The sequence below is a fragment of the Montipora capricornis genome, chromosome 13, assembly GCF_036669925.1.
Source record: "Montipora capricornis isolate CH-2021 chromosome 13, ASM3666992v2, whole genome shotgun sequence".
Lineage (NCBI taxonomy): Eukaryota > Metazoa > Cnidaria > Anthozoa > Scleractinia > Acroporidae > Montipora > Montipora capricornis.
In genome coordinates, this window is record NC_090895.1 from 22,884,880 (window position 1) to 22,892,379 (window position 7,500).

General features: G+C 41.0%; 1 pseudogene; it reads right to left on the minus strand.

Annotated features, from left to right (window-relative positions):
• Positions 1-1,203: 1,203 nt before the first annotated feature.
• The window catches only part of LOC138030088 (NLR family CARD domain-containing protein 3-like), a 24,261-nt pseudogene continuing 17,964 nt past the window's right edge, over positions 1,204-7,500 (minus strand).

A 7,500-nucleotide genomic window follows, 5' to 3' on the forward strand; every position in this document is an offset into this window, starting at 1 on the left:
TTACTTCATCAACAACAAATTTTGGAGTTTCCAGGATTTGTTGAATTTCGCCCGCTCACGCACTGAGAACAAAAGAAAGAGGCTTATTGAGCAAGCTCGACCGCGTGTACGAATTTTGGAAGAAGAGGATCTTTCAGAAGAGCGTTCCGAACGTAGATGATTCACCATCAGAAACTAATAAATCAAAAGTTAACAGTTTTGAGCAGATGCCCGTGGCAGTTTCCAAGTCAACCAGTACACCTTTGCTATCAAGAGACCACACCTACATGTCACGCAAGCGTCCGGGTTTCGGATTTGAGGAGCACTTGTTACACGGGCGTTAAGTCACGCACGCGTCACTTTGATCCTGTCGCGCCTAAAGAGGAAGGAGAACCCTACAAAGTCGAGACCTAGTCCTAGTTTAGACCGTGGTTATCTCCGTTACTATGGAAATCTAGAGCAGCCGTTGTACCAGCAGCAACAAATGATAGAACTTCAACAGAAAATCTTTCAGACGACAATGGCATTCACAATTAAGCAGGGTTTCTCTTTGCCAAAGTCTGATGTCTTTAAAATTGACGGCAACCCGATAGATTATTGGATTTTTTTTTCGCTCGTTTCATAATGGAATCGCTAGGAATGCATCTGACGATAGTGAAAGGTTCCCATATCTGTTACAGTACTGCGTTCCTGCTTCGAGGGAAGTCATTGGCTGTATTTATCCTAGAGGACGTCTACGACGTCTAAGACGTCTTAGACGACTAGTATAAATACGGGAAATAAGGTGGACGCATTAAACGTCAGACGTCGTCTGAGGCGTCTAAGCCGTCTAGTACAAAGACGAGACGCACTAAACTGGGACGCACTTGGCAATGAAGTGCACACAGTCTCTTTAGTGATTAAATCTCAGTATCTTTTGAAGAAAATTGCGAATTTGATTTCTAGCCGTCGAAGTTAAGTGCGCACTTACTGCCAGACGTTTAATGCGTCTGGACGTCTTAAACGTCCTCTGGTATAAATACGGCCATTAAAGGTTGTTCAGCCTTGGACCCGACAGTTGGTTACCGGAAAGCTAGACAATTGCTTGAACAACGCTTCGGACAACCGTGTAAGATTGCTACCGCACATCTTAGCAGGTCCCCCCTTAAAACCCTATGACCAACATGGGTTGCTAGTATTTGAAGACCAATTGAAGGATTGTTATTTTGTTTAGGAATCCAAGTAGTGCTGTAGAGAGAATTCAGTTTCATCTTAAAGCCAAGTGGTTAGAGGTGGCAGATAGCTTCGTAGAATAGCCTGTTTTAAGTTCATATTTGGAAAAGCATTACACTGAGACATCTCTTCAAACATTTTCGGACAGCCACTGATTTGACAAATTTAATCCCGTATCTACTAGACAGCGGTAAGCTTGCGAGTGTATAATGTTACGACAAAACAATCCTACGCTTGCCATCTAAATGAACTGTGAAGATTAGTTATCTCGTAGGTTGCTAGGTTTTTGCCATCTAAATATTCATAAGTGTCGCGAAGGACACCTGCTTTACTTCAAGCCTGATTACTATGTCAGTCAGTGCTAAATCTTTCATGCATAACTACTTTCCTTGCAGGAAAATGAAAGGCAAACACTGAAAAAATCATCCGCTCCAGTTATACAAAATAGTGCGACGACTGGACTGAGACCTACGCATATTGTAGAGTGCACGCAAGAAACCATGAATTTTGTTTGCACCTGCCTCATGAATGCTGTTGTCCCTCAGGTCTAAGAAGATCAATGTATTATTAGTTTGCAGAGTTTCCACAAACTCAGCCGCTCCCGAATCACCAATGAGATTGAACCGCAAATTCAAATGACTCAAGGTGGCATTTGTTCTCAGTGTTCTTGCAAGTGCTACTGCGCCAGAAGAGTCGATCATGTTCCCACACAAATCTACGTGAGTAAGAGCACTATTTGACTGAAGACTTTCTGCAAGTACAGTTGCAACAGGAGTTCCTATCAAGGTGTTTCTCATGTCCAAATGTGTTAGCACAAAGTTCACTCGTAAACCTTGTGCAAAGGATGCTGCTTGAGCTTCACTCTCCATGAGATGATTCCCTCTAAGATCTAAATTTACAAGCCCACGGTTAACCTGAACAGCGTGTCCGAGGGTGGCAACTCCAACACCTTCGATTCTGTTTCCTCTCAAACAAAGGTGTGTTAGGGTGCAGTTTGATTTAAGTGATTCGCCAATGGCTGCAGCTCCTGCGTTGCTGATCCTATGGTCCCGGAGATCTAAACGCGCAAGCACAGAATTTGAACGAAGAGTTTGCGCAAATGCTGCTGCTCCTGCGTCGCCAATTCTCTTTCTTTTAACGTCTACACCTCTAAATAAAAAAAGGGTTCCAAGCCAATGCCTCCAGGTAAATCCCGATATCCTAAATCTAAATAGGTCAGGGTACGGTTGGACTCCAAAGCCCTCGCAAGGGCAACAGCGCCTGGGTCGCCAATCTCGTTATGGCTGAGATCTAAATACTTTAGTGCACAGATAGACTGCAAAGCTCGTGCAAGATCCTCAGCTCCGGAGTTGTCAATAGCATTACTTTCTAAGTTTAAGTGCGTCAAAGTAGCGTTCGATTGAAGCGCTTTTGCAATTTCACTTGCTCCAGGACTGCAGATGGTACGACACCGCAAATTGAGGTGCGTTAGTGGGCAGTTTGTACAAAGAGCTCGAGCAAGTACTGCGGTTAGGCGAGCATGCTTGTTTTCTTTTTCCCAAAACTTGGCGTTAGACGAAACAGACATTAGATCTAAAATCTTCAGTGAACAGTTAGCCTGGAGAACACGTTCAACTGCTTCTTCCAATGCCTCAGTACAGGCATGATGCCACGAAAAGAGAGTCAATGTACACTTAGATTTTAAGTACTCAAAGAGAGTCGGCATATTTCTGGGCATACCCGAGCCATCAGGCCAAGTGTCTAGTTTGTGTATTGGAAAGGACACAGCTAAAGTTTGGACCATTTTCTTCTGAGCATCAGTCAGTTCATTGTCACCGTCTTCACATTTTGAAATGAGATTCAAAACTGATTCTAAAGTTCCAGCTCTCGTTCTCTCATCTTCAGTCAACCACCAGCGGAACCACTGATTAATACGAGGAAAAACATTCAAAACGTCGTCGCAGATGTCGAAGTTTCGGTCATTATCAGCACCAACGTCAAACTCGTCGTCGCTTTCTTGGTCATCCTCCTCTTCAATTGGCTGACTTTGGAAAGCATCACACAAACCTGAAATAACCAAAGCCACGTCATCTCCACTTTTGCTTACCACCATTGTCAACAGAAACTTCCATAGTTGCCAGTACTTGAACACAGGATTGAGGTGTGCTAACTTAGTCACAGCTGAGTATTTATCACCCGAAAGAATCTCCTGGGCCAAGTGATATGCAGCAAAATATTCTTGAAAGGTCTTGTGTGTAAAGGAGAAACAAGGAATGGGTCTGAGTTTGCTGACACTAGCTTCCTGAGAAAGAAAGCAAAGCGGAAGGAAATCGACAAACTGACAATCCATCTCATCTTCGCTGAAATACATTCGGTCAACCTTCAGGGCTTCAAAGGCCACCTTTCCCAAATGATTCAGGTTATCTGAGAAAGTTTGAAGGGGATCCTTTGATTACATGGGAATACCTTTCCTTGCAAAATATCTTCTAATAGCGCATGATACAAGTTGATCATACAGTTTGGTTTGATTTGAAGGAAATAGTCCTTTTGTATCTTCACAAAGCAGACACAACAAGGCTGTGTTCAGTGGATTTGAACTCAACTCCCTCAACTCTTTTTCACGATCTAATTTTTCAATCAATTTGGCAGCAAGGCTCGGGTCCTCGTGATTACTGAAATACTTCGTAATGTAACTGTCGGCATCCTCCTTGGTGAAGCCAACAATCTCGAGAAGTGTGTCACAGTGGCGTCGGACTCTCATGCCTGCCTCATGACGAGCTGTTAAGATGACGTAAGTATTAGCAAATATTCTCCTTTGAATCAAGGGAAAGAGACCTTTTAGGAGATTCTCGGGTAATTCGTCCAGTCCATCAAGAACCAATAAGATTTTGGATTGGCTGCAGCGAATAAAATGAAAGAAGTTTTCTTTTTCCTTCTTGTCGGCATCAAGTGGCAACAGCTGATCGTCAATAGCTTCTTCGATGTCAGCAGTCTTCATGTCACGGCACTTCAACAGAAGAAGCATCTTCACTGGAGGAAAAGAACCTTCCACTGATATGTTCTCCACAGACCAATCATATGCAAGCTTCTGACAATAAGTGGTTTTTCCCATTCCAGGTTGCCCCTCAATCAGCACAACCCTTGGATCCTCGCATTCTTCATGTGGCATGAATGCATCTGTCATTTGGACAACTTTATCTGTCAGCCTTGCTCGTTCTTTCTCTTTGCTGACTATCTTCAGTCTTGTAAAGATCTTGGACAATTTCAGCTGCAGATCATCTTCACACCACGGGAATGGACACAGTACAGCACCTTTATAATCTCGTCTGATGATATCTGCCAGTTGCTGAGGACAGACTGATAAGAAAACAAACAAATCAAGAGAGAGCTTAAACAGAGCAAAGCAAAAGGGATCAGGGTCTCCTACAGCAAGAACAGCCTTTACATTTCCCATGTAGACTTGAGTGCAAAAGTGAGGCTCAATAAAAAAATCAACAACAACAACAAATTTAGGCTATTTTTCTATCAACAAAGGAATTCCTTGACTTGATTTCGGCATACAAGCATACAATATAAACAGTTTGACTTTAAATATATGAAACACTCTCATTTCATGTAGTCTACAACACGTGCCCTGTCTGTCTTTATTACTATCATAATCTTGTTATCCAACAAAATCAACTGAAAGGAAAGAAATGGTTATTACCAGAAATTTGATGTTTTGTCACACACAACAGGATGATTCCACAGAAACAAAATTCTATTAATCTCTTCGATATTATCAGGCTAAATAGTGCTTAACCTAGTTAATGGGAATCATCATTGTACATGCAGAAAACTTACCAGGTGTCTCGATGGGAATTTCTTGACATGACATGGTTATGTCGGGTACTTTGGAATTTGTCAGGTCTTTCATTTTTTCTGTATTCAACAAGAAAATTATCAACAGAGTGCTTCATTTTACAACTCATCCAGAGAATCATAAGTGTGGTTAAACTTAACAAGAAGTGTCCATATAAAGACGTCTTAATCAAACTGTAATAAAGTTTCAACATTCCCTCAAGTATATCCGATTGTGACTCCACAACTTTATAAGCACTCTCAACACGGTATGCTGTCAGGACTTATAGCATTAATTGCAAACAGCTCCTTTATATGAATTATCCATAACCCATACATTTAATACATTCGAGAGGACCAACATTTGGTCTGAAAAAACCCTCTTCTTTCAATTTTAAGATTGACCTTTCTACGAAGTGTTAAAGGAACTGATCATGCAGGTTGCAATAATCCTTGGGGACTTGTCCTATCTTGAATATGTGCTAATTGTACTAGAAGCTTACAAAACAAAATCACCTACAATAAAAAAAAGTCATGTTTCAGGAAGAATATGTCATGTCCAAATATCAGGCAAACAGAACAGCAGAATTCTGACATGAAATCTTTAAATATCGCCAATTAAAAGTTATTGCTCAATCATGACAATGACCTGATTTTTCGTTAGAGGAAAAAACCCTAACAGCTTAACTGACTGATGACATCAAGGATAAAGTTAAAGGGCTTTTTTATCGCATGTTTTCTATTTTCATAAACGGTTTTAAGGAGGGAGGAAATCCTTAAGCTCATCCAAGGATTGATGACCAAAGAGATCATGCACTAAGTGTATATGTTGTATGTGACCTCACTAGTATTTTGTAAAAAGTCTGGTGCCTTTTTATAGAGACTGGGGCCAAGCATAGTGAATATTTTTGATGAGAGATTTGTGCATGTGAGTTTGTAAGTTAGTGTGGGAATAAACTAGTTGTGTACAAATCATGTGAATTGTATCTTGTTTGGGAAACTAAATCATCATCTCTACTGGAGGCATTCCTGGGTCCCTTCGATTTTTCAGTTTGTTTTTGTTTTTAAGCTTTCAAGGCTATCAAATTTTCATTTTAAAAATCACCTTGAAGGTGATGGACATCATCTTCAAGTTATATGTGACCTCTCCCGGAAAAAAACGTACCTAACGACTTTTCGTGAAACGGGTTACACGCACGCCTCCTACACGGGAAGCAGACGAGTTAAAAAGCTGTGTGCACGACTGGTATTGCACTTTCGCACGGGCGTTTGAGAATCTCACACGTGAGTGGCCTGAGCAGTCCGCACGGCTTGCGGAGAATTTGCATACGTAGGCGAACGGCTCACAGATATCAATAATTCGGAACCCGCTAGGGCGAGTCAGAATACAAACGAGTAAAAATACTCAGCGACACTACACACCAAAACATGTGATAAGATATATATCGTCACTAACCGTCTTGCCGCGAAAATAATTATTATATTTCACTGCGGGTGTCAACAGCCAACGGACATCCGGTCAAAGGAATATATTTGTTGAAAATCAAACTTTTACTTCGAAACCATTGAACCTTGAATCTCTAGTTCTCAAAGCTTCTATGCAGCGTAGCAATCATTTCTAACTGAAACCAATGAACTTTAAAAATAACCGGAACAAAAATTCACCATTCACTGAAACTGTCGTGTGCGGTGTGAATACGCCTTATTAACGATAGCCGCCATGTTGGTTTTCAAATTGTCATGCAAATTCGCCATGTGTTATGCTGGGGGGCAAGCATTCGAAAAAAGGCAAATTGCGGAAAATCGGCTCGTCGAAATATTGAATTAACATTGCTAAAAGTACATTTTAGAATTTAGAATTAAATACCTTTTATAATAATTATATATCTTTTGATTGCCTACGACATTTTGACGTTCTACTTTGTTATCTGCTCATTTTTCACTAAAAAAACATTGCTGTAACTTGTGTAAGCATTCTGTTTTACTACTTAGGTGATAAACATTTAATGAACGTGAAACAAATCATCTGTGTGGCTAAGATGTTCGTGATAATCTCTCGAACTTGTGTTGTTTGCCCCCTCAGAAATGTGTAGCTAATTTGCATGATAAAGGCAAGTCCAACATGGCGGCTATCGTGAATAAGGTCTATCGATAAACGCGACAACTTCCAGACATAAAAAAAAAAGTAAGTTTCTTCGTTTATGCAAAACTCGAAAGAAATCAACATGCATTCCAATGAAATGCGTGAGTAAACAGAACCAAATCTGAATAATGATAGAAGTGTGATGGCAGGGATCTTAGGCATGCGGGTTTATGAGACGCAAACGGCAGCCGGAAGTGAGCTCTCTTCCCTTTTTCCCTCCACTTATTTCATTCAAACGCGACAAAAACGTAGGCAACTTTTTAGTTAGAAGCGCGCTCAAAACCAACGAGCAACCCGGCACTTTCAAATGCGCGCGCTCACGATGCAAAACTTGTCTTTTCATTGTT